This window comes from Aulonocara stuartgranti, assembly GCF_965226115.1.
Source record: "Aulonocara stuartgranti genome assembly, chromosome: 23".
NCBI lineage: Eukaryota > Metazoa > Chordata > Actinopteri > Cichliformes > Cichlidae > Aulonocara > Aulonocara stuartgranti.
Genome location: NC_138958.1, coordinates 42,722,664 through 42,743,270, shown reverse-complemented (window position 1 = coordinate 42,743,270; position 20,607 = coordinate 42,722,664). Strand labels below are relative to the sequence as shown.

The 20,607-nt window shown below is 41.4% G+C and overlaps 1 long non-coding RNA gene across 1 annotated transcript in view; it reads right to left on the bottom strand.

Moving 5' to 3' along the window:
• The window catches only part of LOC309701004, a 148,232-nt gene extending 128,511 nt beyond the window's left edge, over window positions 1–19,721 (bottom strand). The window contains exons 1-2 of the long non-coding RNA XR_014274833.1: window positions 19,601–19,721; window positions 17,609–17,664 (exon numbers count right to left, since the gene is read on the bottom strand). This is a non-coding gene — a long non-coding RNA (uncharacterized lncRNA). The remainder of the gene's footprint in view (window positions 1–17,608; window positions 17,665–19,600) is intronic.
• Between the last annotated feature and the right edge of the window lie 886 nt (window positions 19,722–20,607).

The window sequence follows — 20,607 nt, the reverse complement described above, 5'->3', positions numbered from 1 at the left end:
ATGAATTTTAAAACATCATAATCGTCTTCCCCAGGATAGAGAGGCACCCCTGTAGCAAGCTCCACAGCTACCAGCCCCAGAGACCACATGTCGATTGCTTCGTGGTATGGAATGCCAAGCATAACCTCAGGTGCACAATAACCAGTTGTCCCCACACGGTCACCAGGAATCACTGCAGAAGCAGGACATGCGAGGCCAAAGTCTATGAGTTTGACTTTGACGGGAGACTCACTGCGGTTCACAACCATGATGTTTCCAGGTTTGAGGTCAGCATGCACTATTCCCGCAGAACCCAGGTGGAACAGAGCATTTGCAAGCTGATGCAAAATTGGCCTGAGTTCTCTCATTGGGAGACCTCGGTTATTCCGGTCCCCAATGTAGTCCCACAGGCTTTGGTCGAGCAGTTCGAAATTCAAGCAAATGCGCTGTCCATCGAGGAAATAGCCGTTCCATTCCACAATGTTGCACCTGTCTGGATCCAAGCGTCGTAGCTGCTCCAGGATGAAAATTTCCAGTTTTGCCTGGAGCAGAATTTCAGGGTCGCTCTTGTTGACTTTAATAGCAACGGTTTTGTTAGTAAGTAAGTAAGTAAGTAAAATTTATTTATATAGCGCTTTTCACAGATAAAAATCACAAAGTGCTTTACAACACACTTGTTTTTTGTATCGCGACATCTGGTTACCAAACCAAAGCCTCCTTCTCCAAGGAAAGCCTCTACCACGTGGTGATCTCCTAAAATGGTCCCTTCCGTTATTTGAAGATCATCTTCAGAGGCAGATGGGTTGGCTGAGGTGTTGATGTCTCCTTTTTGAGGAAATTCAACTGAGTTTTGGAAACTGCAGCTGAATTTTTGCAATCCATGAGTTTTCCAGCTTGAAGGCTGCTGAGAGAGCACAAGGAGTTCTCCCCCTGTACTATTCATGTCAGTGCAGGGGGTTCTCCTTGAGAGGCCAGGGTTGAAAAAGGGATGCTTCAGAACCTCTGAGGGTGTTATGCGCTGATTTGCATCCAAGGCCAACATTTCTTTGATTAGCCTTACAAATAATGTTTGGCCATTTTCCGGTCCTCGCCTAACTTTCAGCAGTTGTTCGAGGTCATCGAGACACTTAAGTTTTATCGATCGAGTTTCCTTGGATCGATAATCTGTCTCGTATTGAAATTGTTCTGGGGTCTTAAATGTCCAGCGCTGTTCCTTGTGGTTATCCTCAATGAAATAGCTGTCAGTGTACAAGCCAGACTCTAGGAGATGATCTGGTAGCTGACCCTGGGTTTCAATTATGAATTTCAAAACGTCATAATCGTCTTCCCCAGGATAGAGAGGCACCCCTGTAGCAAGCTCCACAGCTACCAGCCCTAGAGACCACATGTCAATTGCTTCATCATATGGAGTGCCAAGCATAATCTCAGGTGCACAATAACCAATTGTCCCCACACAGTCACCAGGAATCACTGCAGAGGTGTTACATGCGATGCCAAAGTCTATAAGTTTGACTCTGACTTGAGACTCACTGCGGTTCACAACCATGATGTTGACAGGTTTGAGGTCAGCATGCACTATTCCCACAGAACCCAGGTGGAATAGAGCATTTGTGAGCTGATTCAAAATTGGCCTGATTTCTCTCATTGGGAGACCTCGGTTATTCCGGTCCCCTATGTAGTCTGACAGGCTTTGGTCGAGGAGTTCAAAATTCAGGCAAATGCGCTCTCCATCGAGGAAATAGCCGTTCCATTCGACGATGTTGCACCTGTCTGGATCCAAGCGTCGTAGCTGCTCCAGGATGAAAATTTCCAGTTTTGCCTGGAGCAGAATTTCAGGGTCGCTCTTGTTGACTTTAACAGCAACAGTTTTGTTGTTTTTTGTATCGCGACATCTGGTTACAACACCAAAGCTTCCTTCTCCAAGGAAAGCCTCTACCATGTGGTGATCTCCCAAAATAGTCCCTTTAGATATTCCAAGCTCATCTGAGCCGAAGGATGGGTTGGCTGACATGGTGTAAAGTTTGCGCTGTGAATTGGTGAGAAACAAAACTGAACTTGTTTTGGTTTCTCTCGTAAATTGCTCTCAAATCTTCTCAAAAGGGTTTTAGTTGCTGCAGGTCAACGTCCGTTAAGCATAAAGTAACAGGTGAGCGCTCCTATTTATAGGTTTTGGATCAAAGCAAAGTTATGACGTCAGAAAGGATCAAAGCAAAGTTATCACGTCACAAGCGATCGAAGCGATTCTAATATGTGCGCATGCGCACATATGAGAAGCGATCGAAGGGATTCTAATATGTGCGCATGCGCACACGTGCTTGCTTGTGTAATATTGTTCACAGTAAACTTGACCCTAATCAATTTAATATCAGTCAATCAAAGAAAATGTTAGTTTTGGAAAATTTTAAAATGACATAACTGACAGTTAAAACATTTTTTGTTCATGTATTTGTATTTGTATTGTCTTCGGGGTTTTTTTTGCATACCACGTCAAGCTTTTCTGTATATAGTCATGTCGTAGATTTCGGAGCAAACAAGAAATTGAATTGGATTTTAATATTGCAGTGCTTGGATTTCGGATTTGGTGCTTAAAACTTCTTGAAACTGTAACCGTATTTCATTCACCACAAAGAACTATCTGATTGAATAGTTTTCTTATCAGATAGAGAAATAAAACGAGTCGCAAAGTCTAAAAGCAACATTTCTCTGCCTGGGCTGTACCTCTGCACGTTAGTCTGTTTCAATGTGTGACCCCCCACCCCCTCCCTGATCAGTCGGGGGTGAGTGCGCTAATGTGCCTGGAGGCCGTTTTAATGAGTGTTTGCTGGAAAACGAAAAATACAAGAAGGATTTGTACGTTTTCACAACGGGGGAGTTGCGTAAGTACTAGTAAATAATTTTCTCGAGTGTGTACGTTACACATGTTATTTGTTTAAAATTGGTATTATTATTTTGCTAGCTAGCAAACTCGCGGGATAAAGGATTGAAGTGCACTCAGTGCGATACAATACGGTGGCGCTATTCTAACAGTTAGTTATTGCAGGGTAACTTGTAGAATATGCTGTGAATTGAACCAAGATTACACAGCAGTAGCAGTAATACGAGTTACTTCCCTCAAGTGAAAGCGTTAAACGTTAGCCCGATGCTTAACTAGCCAACGTCAGGCTTTCTGATTGAAGGCTAAAAGCGACGTTGTCACCAAGTAAACAGAATATTGATGATATTTTTGTGTATCGCTGCAGCCTTTTCAAGTATTAACCTGGTGTCTTTGGGAACAGCTTAGGGGGAAATGACGGTAATATGACTGAACCATATGGGAAGAAAGAATAGGCACTTTTTTGTGCTAGCGAAGTTTCCTCGCTTTCATTCAAAATCTGTTTATCATTAAACAATTGAAACATAATGGCTTCGAGCTGACATTGAGGCCTGTGGGGCACTATCAGCCACTGAGACAGTAGACAAGTGACTATTTCACACTTTAAGGCTGCCTGTTTATTTAAGGGAGATGAACAGTACATTCTAACTGTACATAATAATATCAATGATGATAGATTAAATAAATGGGTTTTTGAAAGACGCTTGTGCATTTTTAAAGTCTAAAGTGTTGAATTGATCTGAGTATGTCATGTGTTCAAAGCCTCTCCCAGTCAGTGCTGTTCTCTATGCCTGTCTTACTCTACATGATGTTATTAGCACAAACACTTTAAAGGTGATAATTAGGTCTACAACAATAACACAGACTGCAATGTAGTTAAGCGTCTTACAGTTAGTTTTGAATGAATGAACTTAAAAAACAACACAAGCAAAGATCTGTCTCCTCCTGTTTTTTGTGTCACATAAGAAAGAAGCATCAATATCTGATGAGAAGACTTATTCATTTGGCCTTTCACGTGGTCTTACTCAGGTGATGCGAAGTGAAATATGCATCCTTTTTATGGTAATGTGCTGGAAAATGTTGAAAATGGACATTAAACGTGCTTACAAAGTGCTTGAATTTGACCCTGAAAGGTGTATGAAGCCAGAAAAAGTCACACTTGGAGTAAAAACCTCTCATAGCAAGTTAATCATATTCAATTGATTTGATGCTTTCAGCACAAAATTTAGCCACACAGTCAGGACAGCGTCTGATTTACCTTCATCGGTAAACGTGTTTATGCAGTACATAGTAACAGTGTGGCTGAGTCCTCTGGTTCAAATCAGTTCCAGTACATTTGGAGATGTAAGTCTTAACCTTTCACATGCATCGGGAAGGAAAAAACATTTAATCTTCACAGTACTGCCGAAGTGCAGCGATACATTGTGAAGTGCACATTTGCATTTCTCATACAGTACCGATCAAAAGTCTTGAACCACCCCCTTATTTTTTCGTGTTTTGCCAGGTCAGTCTGTGTTAACGGTGTTATTAACTGCATTCTTCAACTAAAGAAGTGAGAACAAATGATGTGGGCTTTTGTTTTTTTGCAATAGGCTGCAAGTAAATGTGTACAGATACAATTTAAAATTGGTTCTTTGTTAAGTTTTCTGGTCCTTTCCGTGACTTAGGTGTCTGTTTATGTTTGAATGTTTCAGAGATTAGTGTGAAGGGTCTTAACAGACAAAAAGTGGTCAAATACAAGCCCTGGATTAAAAATCAGAAACACTTTAAAAAGCCTGGAGAGCTATTCCTTAATACCACTTTAAAGATTACAGGGAAGTCCGGATCCCTGGAAGCAAATGAGGGATGGCTCAAGACTTTTGCACAGTGCTGTACATGTCATGTTCCCTGTTTTATAGCTCAGCTCAAACTGACACGTTCTCACTAACTGCTTCTCATTTTCTCCACAGTAAACTTTGACCACTTCCAGATACTGCGGGCCATCGGGAAAGGAAGCTTTGGAAAGGTAATGCAGCCTCCATTTTTCACGCCACTTGTATATTGTTTGCCCTTAATTACCCACCACGGTCGTCATCTCTAAAGAATCAGTGCAAGCGAAGCGAAATGTGCTGGGATTACACTTTAGTTCTCGTGTGCTGCTGTTATTTAATAACAGTTATAAATGCAGCTGATGTAATTATTTCTATAAAGTCAGTTAGAGGAGAGCCGATTTCTATTTCATCTCACTCAATCTAGGTGGGAATTTTGACCCCACGTCTCAATTTAATTACACAGCAGCAAAATTCTGCGGCTCTATTTGTCATCGCGCTCAACGGTTGGGCTGAAGGCAGGAGGAGAACTTAGTGTGTGTGTGATACACAATTGGGGCTGCAGAGATTGGAATAGTTTACCTTCATTTGAAATATCACTGCCCTGTGCACATTGTCGGCTTTAAAATTCAAACTTAAAGAGTTTGTAAGTAAACTGGCTGAGATGAGACAGACGATGCACCGGGTCCTCGTCTGAGTGCGGCCCGATGTCCATGTTGTCATTTATGAGCAACACGAATGCCACAACAAAGGAAGACGTCGCAGCGATGATGTATCTGTGGCTTTTTGTCACACTTGGAAACCACGGTGTTGTGCAGCTATTTGCCTTGTTGCAGGGTTTTAAAAAAACTGCAGTTTTGATTTTAGTGAAAGACACCGTCTCATGACTCATTGAGTGCCGCGACTGACAAGCCAATCCGTGGCCTGCAGTTTGACGATGTCACATTTCCTGACTGCTTGGAACCCCGACTAAGTCGTCCTGTAGCTCACATCATAATGTTTCCATCTCTCTGCTTGACTGCAGGGATGCTATTTTTTGCATCACACTCCTATTTCAAAAGGTCAGTTAAAGCCACATAATTTCGTTTCATCTCCCCACAGCACTTTCTCCAAAGTCTTCCCTGAATCATTTAGATGTTCACTGGCACTTGAGATGGGCCTATACATGTTTCTCCTTGAACAGGTAGCTACCCTATGTTAGCCTAGCTTTCTATCACTGATGCTCTGTATGTATGCTGCTGCCTCTCGTCTCGTGTTACTTAAAAAATTAACCCCACAGCTTCAATAACCGTATCTAAAAATCTCTCAGTGAAAGTTACGGTTGAAGGTTTGGAAACATTTTGGGGTAGCCAGTGTTAAATAGAGACAGTGCCACATTCTTTATCTAGTCATTGTAATGAAAGAAGCACATTAAAAACTATATGAGAGTTTGCTTTTAACAAGCATGTAATGACTCTACTTAAAAACTGAAAGTAGCATTTTGTGGATGTTTTCCCTGCTGCCCGATCCCATCAGTCTCTTAAAGCATCATTTTTTATGCGCCCTGGTGTGACAGAGGTTTCATGGCGCTACAGGTTACCTGAGCACATCAGGTATATTACGGTTGAAAACGAGTGCCCGGCCTTCCAGTGGGTGGTCGACCCCTCGTGCACAGCTCAGGAGTCTAAACGACCCAGCAGTTATGGACATGTGTGTTTTTGGTGTGCTGTCCCTCCTTCTCCCTGCTTGCAGGTGTGTGTGTGTGTGTGTGTGTGTGTGTGTGTGTGTGTGTGGATGCCGGCGTTTCTGAGAGCACCTGTTTACAGGCACCTTCAGGCCTGGTGGGTGTGGCCCTGCCAGGTGGTTGGCCACACCTGAAGACCATCACACAGCTGATCAAGCCTTGTCGGAGGAGCTACTTAAGAATGCGGTGGCGCTCTCTCTGACGCTGGATCATTGCGTGACTTCACGTTAGTCTCTCGGCCAGTCAGTACGGATAGTCTGCCGCATTGTATGTGTCTTACGGCTGCCTGTTTGTTATCTCCCCAGGAGAAGCGTGGAGACGAGAGGGCAGCGAGCACGGGGTGCTCAGACACTGAGGAGCGGAGACAAGGAACACTAGCACTGGGAAGAGGACATTTCACGGGAGTCGGGAACGCACTGCGGATTTATTGTTATTTTCCATTCACTGTAAATAAACGCACTGCTTGCATTCAGAGCTCCGTGCCTGGCTCCTCCTTCCTCACATCCCCACGGTTGACGCTGGACAACCGTGACAAATAGCTGTTCTTAGATTCATTATTAGTTCAACATTGACAAATAGTAGTTGACTAATATCAGGAGCCAAAAAGAAAACAAAAAACAAACTAAATAAATATTTCAGACGCTGAAAATAAATTATTACGGTCGTTTAAATTTGCTGTCAGCAAGTTAGGTCTAATACATGTAGTCAATCTAATGAATCAATATTACATGTAAAAAGTACAGAACTGAAAATAAAACTAAAATATAACGGTAAATGAACTGGTTCTTGTATAAAACCTTTCTACTCTCTACAACTTGCCTCATTCATGCACTCACTTTTTTCTATGCTTTTTCTCTGTAAGTGCTTTCTATCTAACATTAATACGCATTCATCCTCCCGATGGATGCATCGGAGAGCAACTTGGGGTTAGCGTCTTGCCCAAGGATATTTGGCATGCAGGCTGGAGCAGAGGGGCATTGAACCAGCAACTTTCTGATTAGTAGGTTTCCTGCTCTACCTGAGCTACAGACACCCCAATTTGTGGTGCTCTGGAAACAACACGTTCTCATCCCAACAGGTAACGATTCTATGTGACAAATCATCAGTATGTGTAAATGTGTTTTTTATTCTGATCATGAATCGCTTTGTAAAACAAGACCTGATAGGGTCAAGGTTAAAGTTATGGTTAGAGTTAATGTTAGGGATAGGGCTGGAATGGACGGCTGGAGCCTCTCCTCCAAGTGTGTGTTACTGCCGCAATCAGCATTCTGTTGTATGCTTTTCTCTGTAAGCGCTTCGAGCCTGTACTTTTTTGCTTTAGCTGAGTAATGAAGTTGAATCAGTACTTTAACTTTCACTGGAACAATAGTATTTTTACTTCTACTTAAGAATGTCTGATCTTTTGCCAACTCTGGCTGTCTCTCAGTCTTGGAATACCCACTTGTTGTCCAGCGGTGTCCTGGGAATATGGGAACTAGACAGACTGGGGAAACAATGGGAGGAGACACAAAGATGGAATCACTTTTACCATCTTTGATGTATTTGCTGGTCGTCTTATTTCTTCTATTTTGCAAGCACAGTGTTGCAATCATTGTCTTTGTGGTACAATGACACAGGTAGAATGCAGGTGTTTTCATGTAACACGATGCCAGAAAGATGAGTAATGTGTTTTGAAGAGAAGATAAAACATCATGTTTGAACAAAGATAAGCAGCAGACACGTCTGTGTGTGAGTTATTCAGGTTCAGTAAGAAGGTAATATGTCTGCAGAATTTGTAATTCTTATGAAGATATTGCTTGTACAATAAATAAAATCCCTTTAACTTCTTCTTCTGGAGAGTGTCTTTATATATTTAGTCATTTTGGGGCGATCCTTTATTTAGTACTAACTCTAGTCGGGGATATATATCAGAGTTTACTTTCAGATATGAGCATTGTGTTTCCTGTGGATGAATGAATGAATTATTTATTTATGTATTTTTTGAAAGACTGGCTCATGTAAAATCTCTGAAAGTATGACACAGCTCTCCTGTTACACTTTATGGACTCCTGAGCTTCACCATGAGGGCCTGTCTTTATTCACTGAAATCCACTTTTATAATGAATTCACAGTAATCACTGACACCTTCAGAGCATTACATTCATTAAAGACGTCTTCTACACCTACTCTTCCAGACGACCGACACATACTTCAACCACTGCAGGTTAACCAGCCACTCATCAGTAAAGCAAAAACTAAATGTAAATGTCCTCATGTGGAAAAGACTGAAACACAACTCCCACATATCACTAATGTAACAGATCCATTTAGGGAGAGTGAGAACACTAGGCTGGATGTGTTTTAATGCAGGAACATTCATCATGTCTTGAGTTCAACAAATCATTTACATTGAATATGTGAGCTGGATGGTTACACGATACAATGTGATTGTCAACAATAACTGCAATGAACGCTGGTTTGAGGGCGGAGTCAAGGAGGCCATTTACGTGAAAAGGGAAAGACCCTCTCTGAATCAAGGAGGGGGCCTAAGGGTACATCTGTCACCATCTTACAATGCTGTGATTGCAGCCGTTCTCCAACTCTCTGTGAATGGTACTCAAGACCATTGATCAGTGGTTGTTGATCAATGGTCATGAGAATTTGCATAATCATGATTAAGGAACTGACCTCCCAGCCCATTGTTCCTTCAGTCGGCTGGTTTCTCTGACTGAAAACGCTACGTCCAGAAGAACAGGATCAACTTTTGGAGATTTACTTCCCTGGATGATTGAGCACGCATCAAGACCTTTAATCAGGCCAACAAATATCTTGTACTCAATTTTAGCAGCAGCCATTGTGACACTGATGATAAAACTTGTGTAAAAGTGCGAAGCTGTAAAAAAGTAATTATAAAAAAGCATTTTTGTAGCTGAATGTTACTGGATAGCTGTTTCATCTGTAACACATCAAAATAACCTGCTAAGGTTTAATAGGCTATAAGGAACACACTCACTTCCTGAGCCCTGGGCAATAAGAGACGTTTTGTGTTTTATAATTTATTGATATGTTTGATCCTTTCTGACCTGCGTTAATGAAGCAGTCATTAGAGCACCATGTCCGCTATAATAGTTCTGTAGTTTGATGCTTGAGTCGTTGCAGACTTGTTGAAACTCCCTCACCCGTCAAAGCAGCGTCTTTGTTATTGGAGTCCAGCAGATGGCAGTGTTTCACTGTCTGACGGCTGTCTGAAGCTTCAGCTGGTTTATCCGTTTGCTATGTTTGCCATGTTACAGTGGGGAGGAAAAACTCCGTTTTAACAGGAATATCTAGACATGAGTGATTACTGCAGTGGGGCACTATCTGTGCTATCTATAAGAAATGTTAGCAACAATAAAACTCTGAGGATCAGGGCTCCATTTCACTCCAGTGTTCAGTGGCATTTTAAAAGAGTGAATACCGACGCTGAATGTCTTTGTAAAGCAAAAGCACTTTGTTAGCCTTTACAGAGCAAAGCTATGGATCAATGTGCAGTGAAGAAAAATCCAGGTGGCCAGTCTGTCCTTTCCTAACCAATCACAGAGCTCCTTACATTGTTGCGCTGGAGAATAACTAAATATAATATAAAGATGATATTGAAAATAATCTTTTGTAGAGTCACTACTTAGTGGGCAGAGGACAGTTATCACTTTGCTGGATGCTTTAAAGTCGCATGTTCTGTATTTGCAGATTAACAGGATATTAACAGATTAACAGCTTTCATTAGACTTCATATGATAATCAACAGTGAAGTGTTTCTCTTTCAGTGTTTATTCTTGCTCATTGAATGATCTCTGTTCAGATAATATGCTGCACTCATCTCATGTTTCTTTAAATACGGCATCACTTGTCCAGCTGTCAAACTCTGAAAGAGTTACAGTTTCACCACTGAGCACTTTGAATGGTTATTCTTTTATTTAAAAGCACTTATTCTAGCTGCATCATCAATACGACAAAAACTGTGACTTCAACAAAAATGTATCTAAAAATATTTAGGGGGAAATGTTCCTACACCCCTCATGTAAACGTTACACCTCCAAAAGGGAGAAATAATCAGAATAAGGCGTAATCATTGTCTTGATAATAATGACCATGAAAATGAAACTAGGCCTACCTTTAGTTCAGCACACTCAGTGTTGCATAAAGACATGCGAACATGCAATCATCCATTCTGGAGCCTACTTTTAAAAAGAGCGAGCTGTTTATTCTGGCTGAGTAGCAAACAGAACCAACCATGAAAACCTAAACTGGGAAAACACTTGGAAACCTTGAACACTGGGAATATGGAGACACAGGGGGTAGGTGAACAGGCACTCTGACAAAGGACAGAGGAAAACAGATACAGTATATACACTGAGGGGTGATCTGGGAGTGGACAAACATGGGAACACAGACTAGGATTATCAAAATAAGACAAGAAGTAGCACGAACACAGAGACTGAGATAAGGACACATGAGCTTGACACTAGGATGGAAATAAACAAACATGGGAACACACGACGGCCTGAGGAGACAAGGACAACACACAAAGAGAGGGACACTGGAAACAGGTAAAGGAGACAAAACCCAGAGACAGCACTAAGACACAAAGAGAGGGAGACACAAGACGGGCTGGGGACACTAAGGGGACGCCGAGGACAGAACACAGAGACAAACTCTATGACAGACATTACGTGACAACAAGACTGACATCCACAGGAGACACAGAAAAAACAATAATCAGAAAATTCACGAATGCAGGAAAAGTAAACTAGGAAACTTCAGTCAGTATAAGAACACAACAATAATGATGAAGCAACATTCAAAAGTCCACCAACACAAAACACTGGGACAAAGACCCAGAACCATGACACACAGACACTGACAGTGTTCTTGTTAATGCTCTGCCTCCTCTGGATCTTTAGTTAGCTAAAGTGGACTGCAGTCTTTCATTTATTGATATCATTAATAGTTTACCCATATTAGACTCTTTAGTCCACCTGAATCAAACATAACAACATGTTACAAGCTGTTTTGCTGCTTCCAGTGTCTCAGATCTCATGCAAACAAGTGGCTGGCTCAGTGAATGTTAATTTAGCACATGTTATATAGAATAGAATAGAATAGAATTCAACTTTATTGTCATTGCACATGCTTTTAACTTTTAACTTTTTTTATTGCTCAAACACAAGAAACATGCTTTGAAAAACAAAATTGCTGGGCAGCACACAGCCCTGGAATGCTGCTAAAAACAAAGAAAGAAATTAAAAAGTGGCTAACGCGTGTTCAGGTTGTTTACTAAGCTCCAAAAGAAATGACAGAGTCAAAGGTAAAAAGACAAAAAAGTGACAGTCTTCCTCCTGCTGTGACTGACAGAGAAACTGTCACGGTCCTGGGTCTCCTGACCCAGCGTTTTTAGTTCTTTGTGATTTTTGTATTATTGTACTTGTGTGTGATTTATTCTATGGCTTCTAGTTTTGATCCCTTGCCCTTCATGTCTCTCTGTGTGTTATATTATATTTAGTTATTCTCCAGCGCAACAATGTAAGGAGCTCTGTGATTGGTTAGGAAAGGACAGACTGGCCACCTGGATTTTTCTTCACTGCACATTGATCCATAGCTTTGCTCTGTAAAGGCTAACAAAGTGCTTTTGCTTTACAAAGACATTCAGCGTCGGTATTCACTCTTTTAAAATGCCACTGAACACTGGAGTGAAATGGAGCCCTGATCCTCAGAGTTTTATTGTTGCTAACATTTCTTATAGATAGCACAGATAGTGCCCCACTGCAGTAATCACTCATGTCTAGATATTCCTGTCAAAAAGGAGTTTTTCCTCCCCACTGTAACATGGCAAACATAGCAAACGGATAAACCAGCTGAAGCTTCAGACAGCCGTCAGACAGTGAAACACTGCCATCTGCTGGACTCCAATAACAAAGACGCTGCTTTGACGGGTGAGGGAGTTTCAACAAGTCTGCAACGACTCAAGCATCAAACTACAGAACTATTATAGCGGACATGGTGCTCTAATGACTGCTTCATTAACGCAGGTCAGAAAGGATCAAACATATCAATAAATTATAAAACACAAAACGTCTCTTATTGCCCAGGGCTCAGGAAGTGAGTGTGTTCCTTATAGCCTATTAAACCTTAGCAGGTTATTTTGATGTGTTACAGATGAAACAGCTATCCAGTAACATTCAGCTACAAAAATGCTTTTTTATAATTACTTTTTTACAGCTTCGCACTTTTACACAAGTTTTATCATCAGTGTCACAATGGCTGCTGCTAAAATTGAGTACAAGATATTTGTTGGCCTGATTAAAGGTCTTGATGCGTGCTCAATCATCCAGGGAAGTAAATCTCCAAAAGTTGATCCTGTTCTTCTGGACGTAGCGTTTTCAGTCAGAGAAACCAGCCGACTGAAGGAACAATGGGCTGGGAGGTCAGTTCCTTAATCATGATTATGCAAATTCTCATGACCATTGATCAACAACCACTGATCAATGGTCTTGAGTACCATTCACAGAGAGTTGGAGAACGGCTGCAATCACAGCATTGTAAGATGGTGACAGATGTACCCTTAGGCCCCCTCCTTGATTCAGAGAGGGTCTTTCCCTTTTCACGTAAATGGCCTCCTTGACTCCGCCCTCAAACCAGCGTTCATTGCAGTTATTGTTGACAATCACATTGTATCGTGTAACCATCCAGCTCACATATTCAATGTAAATGATTTGTTGAACTCAAGACATGATGAATGTTCCTGCATTAAAACACATCCAGCCTAGTGTTCTCACTCTCCCTAAATGGATCTGTTACATTAGTGATATGTGGGAGTTGTGTTTCAGTCTTTTCCACATGAGGACATTTACATTTAGTTTTTGCTTTACTGATGAGTGGCTGGTTAACCTGCAGTGGTTGAAGTATGTGTCGGTCGTCTGGAAGAGTAGGTGTAGAAGACGTCTTTAATGAATGTAATGCTCTGAAGGTGTCAGTGATTACTGTGAATTCATTATAAAAGTGGATTTCAGTGAATAAAGACAGGCCCTCATGGTGAAGCTCAGGAGTCCATAAAGTGTAACAGGAGAGCTGTGTCATACTTTCAGAGATTTTACATGAGCCAGTCTTTCAAAAAATACATAAATAAATAATTCATTCATTCATCCACAGGAAACACAATGCTCATATCTGAAAGTAAACTCTGATATATATCCCCGACTAGAGTTAGTACTAAATAAAGGATCGCCCCAAAATGACTAAATATATAAAGACACTCTCCAGAAGAAGAAGTTAAAGGGATTTTATTTATTGTACAAGCAATATCTTCATAAGAATGACAAATTCTGCAGACATATTACCTTCTTACTGAACCTGAATAACTCACACACAGATGTGTCTGCTGCTTATCTTTGTTCAAACATGATGTTTTATCTTCTCTTCAAAACACATTACTCATCTTTCTGGCATCGTGTTACATGAAAACACCTGCATTCTACCACAAAGACAATGATTGCAACACTGTGCTTGCAAAATAGAAGAAATAAGACGACCAGCAAATACATAAAAGATGGTAAAAGTGATTCCATCTTTGTGTCTCCTCCCATTGTTTCCCCAGTCTGTCTAGTTCCCATATTCCCAGGACACCGCTGGACAACAAGTGGGTATTCCAAGACTGAGAGACAGCCAGAGTTGGCAAAAGATCAGACATTCTCCACTTAAGTAGAAGTAAAAATACTATTGTTCCAGTGAAAGTTAAAGTACTGATTCAACTTCATTACTCAGCTAAAGCAAAAAAGTACAGGCTCGAAGCGCTTACAGAGAAAAGCATACAACAGAATGCTGATCGCGGCAGTAACACACACTTGGAGGAGAGGCTCCAGCCGTCCATTCCAGCCCTATCCCTAACATTAACTCTAACCATAACTTTAACCTTGACCCTATCAGGTCTTGTTTTACAAAGCGATTCATGATCAGAATAAAAAACACATTTACACATACCGATGATTTGTCACATAGCATCGTTACCTGTTGGGATGAGAACGTGTTGTTTCCAGAGCACCACAAATTGGGGTGTCTGTAGCTCAGGTAGAGCAGGAAACCTACTAATCAGAAAGTTGCTGGTTCAATGCCCCTCTGCTCCAGCCTGCATGCCAAATATCCTTGGGCAAGATGCTAACCCCAAGTTGCTCTCCGATGCATCCATCGGGAGGATGAATGCGTATTAATGTTAGATAGAAAGCACTTACAGAGAAAAAGCATAGAAAAAAGTGAGTGCATGAATGAGGCAAGTTGTAGAGAGTAGAAAGGTTTTATACAAGAACCAGTTCATTTACCGTTATATTTTAGTTTCATTTTCAGTTCTGTACTTTTTACATGTAATATTGATTCATTAGATTGACTACATGTATTAGACCTAACTTGCTGACAGCAAATTTAAACGACCGTAATAATTTATTTTCAGCGTCTGAAATATTTATTTAGTTTGTTTTTTGTTTTCTTTTTGGCTCCTGATATTAGTCAACTACTATTTGTCAATGTTGAACTAATAATGAATCTAAGAACAGCTATTTGTCACGGTTGTCCAGCGTCAACCGTGGGGATGTGAGGAAGGAGGAGCCAGGCACGGAGCTCTGAATGCAAGCAGTGCGTTTATTTACAGTGAATGGAAAATAACAATAAATCCGCAGTGCGTTCCCGACTCCCGTGAAATGTCCTCTTCCCAGTGCTAGTGTTCCTTGTCTCCGCTCCTCAGTGTCTGAGCACCCCGTGCTCGCTGCCCTCTCGTCTCCACGCTTCTCCTGGGGAGATAACAAACAGGCAGCCGTAAGACACATACAATGCGGCAGACTATCCGTACTGACTGGCCGAGAGACTAACGTGAAGTCACGCAATGATCCAGCGTCAGAGAGAGCGCCACCGCATTCTTAAGTAGCTCCTCCGACAAGGCTTGATCAGCTGTGTGATGGTCTTCAGGTGTGGCCAACCACCTGGCAGGGCCACACCCACCAGGCCTGAAGGTGCCTGTAAACAGGTGCTCTCAGAAACGCCGGCATCCACACACACACACACACACACACACACACACACACACACACACACACACACACACCTGCAAGCAGGGAGAAGGAGGGACAGCACACCAAAAACACACATGTCCATAACTGCTGGGTCGTTTAGACTCCTGAGCTGTGCACGAGGGGTCGACCACCCACTGGAAGGCCGGGCACTCGTTTTCAACCGTAATATACCTGATGTGCTCAGGTAACCTGTAGCGCCATGAAACCTCTGTCACACCAGGGCGCATAAAAAATGATGCTTTAAGAGACTGATGGGATCGGGCAGCAGGGAAAACATCCACAAAATGCTACTTTCAGTTTTTAAGTAGAGTCATTACATGCTTGTTAAAAGCAAACTCTCATATAGTTTTTAATGTGCTTCTTTCATTACAATGACTAGATAAAGAATGTGGCACTGTCTCTATTTAACACTGGCTACCCCAAAATGTTTCCAAACCTTCAACCGTAACTTTCACTGAGAGATTTTTAGATACGGTTATTGAAGCTGTGGGATTAATTTTTTAAGTAACACGAGACGAGAGGCAGCAGCATACACACAGAGCATCAGTGATAGAAAGCTAGGCTAACATAGGGTAGCTACCTGTTCAAGGAGAAACATGTATAGGCCCATCTCAAGTGCCAGTGAACATCTAAATGATTCAGGGAAGACTTTGGAGAAAGTGCTGTGGGGAGATGAAACGAAATTATGTGGCTTTAACTGACCTTTTGAAATAGGAGTGTGATGCAAAAAATAGCATCCCTGCAGTCAAGCAGAGAGATGGAAACATTATGATGTGAGCTACAGGACGACTTAGTCGGGGTTCCAAGCAGTCAGGAAATGTGACATCGTCAGACTGCAGGCCACGGATTGGCTTGTCAGTCGCGGCACTCAATGAGTCATGAGACGGTGTCTTTCACTAAAATCAAAACTGCAGTTTTTTTAAAACCCTGCAACAAGGCAAATAGCTGCACAACACCGTGGTTTCCAAGTGTGACAAAAAGCCACAGATACATCATCGCTGCGACGTCTTCCTTTGTTGTGGCATTCGTGTTGCTCATAAATGACAACATGGACATCGGGCCGCTTTGCTGTAATGACCCCACGCACATTAGGTGGTACTTGATTGTAATGGAAAATGAGTCACAGCAAGCTGATCTGAGTATGTACTAATGGAGAAGTGCTATAAGATCACGGAGTGGTCTAGTCAGTCTCCAGACATCAGTACTGTAGAAAATCTGTGGAGGGAGCTGAAGTTTCAACTTTCCAAGTGGCAGTCAAGAAACTTACAGGATTTAGAGAGTTTCTGTAAGGAGCAGAGGGTTAATGTTTGTGTGTCCTCACTGTAAAGACTGCAGGTTACTGGAGCGTGTCGTGTCATGTTTCCTGTTGCTCTGAGGTGCATCCAACAAATACACAAATCATTTACCACTAATAATAACACCTCCCCACTTAAGTGTGTTCAACAGGAAGCTAAAGACTGGTGCTGTTAAAGTGTACAAAAAACAGCAGGAGCTCGGTGTGAGGCCACAGTGGGCCAAAAAACACAAGATGACCTCCAGCAAGGACAAAATGTATCTGGACGTCTCTGTGAGCATCTGTCTCACTGTGTAAGTGTAGCACAGTGTCTGTGTGTGCATGGCTGGGCAAGAGAAACAGCACAACTGAAAGCCAGCACTCAGACGAGGACCCGGTGCATCGTCTGTCTCATCTCAGCCAGTTTACTTACAAACTCTTTAAGTTTGAATTTTAAAGCCGACAATGTGCACAGGGCAGTGATATTTCAAATGAAGGTAAACTATTCCAATCTCTGCAGCCCCAATTGTGTATCACACACACACTAAGTTCTCCTCCTGCCTTCAGCCCAACCGTTGAGCGCGATGACAAATAGAGCCGCAGAATTTTGCTGCTGTGTAATTAAATTGAGACGTGGGGTCAAAATTCCCACCTAGATTGAGTGAGATGAAATAGAAATCGGCTCTCCTCTAACTGACTTTATAGAAATAATTACATCAGCTGCATTTATAACTGTTATTAAATAACAGCAGCACACGAGAACTAAAGTGTAATCCCAGCACATTTCGCTTCGCTTGCACTGATTCTTTAGAGATGACGACCGTGGTGGGTAATTAAGGGCAAACAATATACAAGTGGCGTGAAAAATGGAGGCTGCATTACCTTTCCAAAGCTTCCTTTCCCGATGGCCCGCAGTATCTGGAAGTGGTCAAAGTTTACTGTGGAGAAAATGAGAAGCAGTTAGTGAGAACGTGTCAGTTTGAGCTGAGCTATAAAACAGGGAACATGACATGTACAGCACTGTGCAAAAGTCTTGAGCCATCCCTCATTTGCTTCCAGGGATCCGGACTTCCCTGTAATCTTTAAAGTGGTATTAAGGAATAGCTCTCCAGGCTTTTTAAAGTGTTTCTGATTTTTAATCCAGGGCTTGTATTTGACCACTTTTTGTCTGTTAAGACCCTTCACACTAATCTCTGAAACATTCAAACATAAACAGACACCTAAGTCACGGAAAGGACCAGAAAACTTAACAAAGAACCAATTTTAAATTGTATCTGTACACATTTACTTGCAGCCTATTGCAAAAAAACAAAAGCCCACATCATTTGTTCTCACTTCTTTAGTTGAAGAATGCAGTTAATAACACCGTTAACACAGACTGACCTGGCAAAACACGAAAAAATAAGGGGGTGGTTCAAGACTTTTGATCGGTACTGTATGAGAAATGCAAATGTGCACTTCACAATGTATCGCTGCACTTCGGCAGTACTGTGAAGATCAAATGTTTTTTCCTTCCCGATGCATGTGAAAGGTTAAGACTTACATCTCCAAATGTACTGGAACTGATTTGAACCAGAGGACTCAGCCACACTGTTACTATGTACTGCATAAACACGTTTACCGATGAAGGTAAAGCAGACGCTGTCCTGACTGTGTGGCTAAATTTTGTGCTGAAAGCATCAAATCAATTGAATATGATTAACTTGCTATGAGAGGTTTTTACTCCAAGTGTGACTTTTTCTGGCTTCATACACCTTTCAGGGTCAAATTCAAGCACTTTGTAAGCACGTTTAATGTCCATTTTCAACATTTTCCAGCACATTACCATAAAAAGGATGCATATTTCACTTCACATCACCTGAGTAAGACCACGTGAAAGGCCAAATTAATAAGTCTTCTCATCAGATATTGATGCTTCTTTCTTATGTGACACAAAAAACAGGAGGAGACAGATCTTTGCTTGTGTTGTTTTTTAAGTTCATTCATTCAAAACTAACTGTAAGACGCTTAACTACATTGCAGTCTGTGTTATTGTTGTAGACCTAATTATCACCTTTAAAGTGTTTGTGCTAATAACATCATGTAGAGTAAGACAGGCATAGAGAACAGCACTGACTGGGAGAGGCTTTGAACACATGACATACTCAGATCAATTCAACACTTTAGACTTTAAAAATGCACAAGCGTCTTTCAAAAACCCATTTATTTAATCTATCATCATTGATATTATTATGTACAGTTAGAATGTACTGTTCATCTCCCTTAAATAAACAGGCAGCCTTAAGTGTGAAATAGTCTACTGTCTCAGTGGCTGATAGTGCCCCACAGGCCTCAATGTCAGCTCGAAGCCATTATGTTTCAATTGTTTAATGATAAACAGATTTTGAATGAAAGCGAGGAAACTTCGCTAGCACAAAAAGTGCCTATTCTTTCTTCCCATATGGTTCAGTCATATTACCGTCATTTCCCCCTAAGCTGTTCCCAAAGACACCAGGTTAATACTTGAAAAGGCTGCAGCGATACACAAAAATATCATCAATATTCTGTTTACTTGGTGACAACGTCGCTTTTAGCCTTCAATCAGAAAGCCTGACGTTGGCTAGTTAAGCATCGGGCTAACGTTTAACGCTTTCACTTGAGGGAAGTAACTCGTATTACTGCTACTGCTGTGTAATCTTGGTTCAATTCACAGCATATTCTACAAGTTACCCTGCAATAACTAACTGTTAGAATAGCGCCACCGTATTGTATCGCACTGAGTGCACTTCAATCCTTTATCCCGCGAGTTTGCTAGCTAGCAAAATAATAATACCAATTTTAAACAAATAACATGTGTAACGTACACACTCGAGAAAATTATTTACTAGTACTTACGCAAACTCCCCCGTTGTGAAAACGTACAAATCCTTCTTGTATTTTTCGTTTTCCAGCAAACACTCATTAAAACGGCCTCCAGGCACATTAGCGCACTCACCCCCGACTGATCAGGGAGGGGGTGGGGGGGTCACACACTGAAACAGACTAACGTGCAGAGGTACAGCCCAGGCAGAGAAATGTTGCTTTTAGACTTTGCGACTCGTTTTATTTCTCTATCTGATAAGAAAACTATTCAATCAGATAGTTCTTTGTGGTGAATGAAATACGGTTACAGTTTCAAGAAGTTTTAAGCACCAAATCCGAAATCCAAGCACTGCAATATTAAAATCCAATTCAATTTCTTGTTTGCTCCGAAATCTACGACATGACTATATACAGAAAAGCTTGACGTGGTATGCAAAAAAAACCCCGAAGACAATACAAATACAAATAGATGAACAAAAAATGTTTTAACTGTCAGTTATGTCATTTTAAAATTTTCCAAAACTAACATTTTCTTTGATTGACTGATATTAAATTGATTAGGGTCAAGTTTAGTGTGAACAATATTACACAAACAAGCACGTGTATGCGCATGCGCACATATTAGAATCCCTTCCATCGCTTCTAATATGTGCGCATGCGCACATATTAGAACCCTTCCATCGCTTCTCATATGTGCGCATGCGCACATATTAGAATCGCTTCGATCGCTTGTGACGTGGTAACTTTGCTTTGATCCTTTCTGACGTCATAACTTTGCTTTGATCCGAAAACCTATAAATAGAAGCGCTCACCTGTTACTTTATGCTTAACGGACGTTGACCTGCAGCAACTAAAACCCTTTTGAGAAGATTTGAGAGCAATTTACGAGAGAAACCAAAACAAGTTCAGTTTTGTTTCTCACCAATTCACAGCGCAAACTTTACACCATGTCAGCCAACCCATCCTTCGGCTCAGATGAGCTTGGAATATCTAAAGGGACCATTTTGGGAGATCACCACATGGTGGAGGCTTTTCTTGGA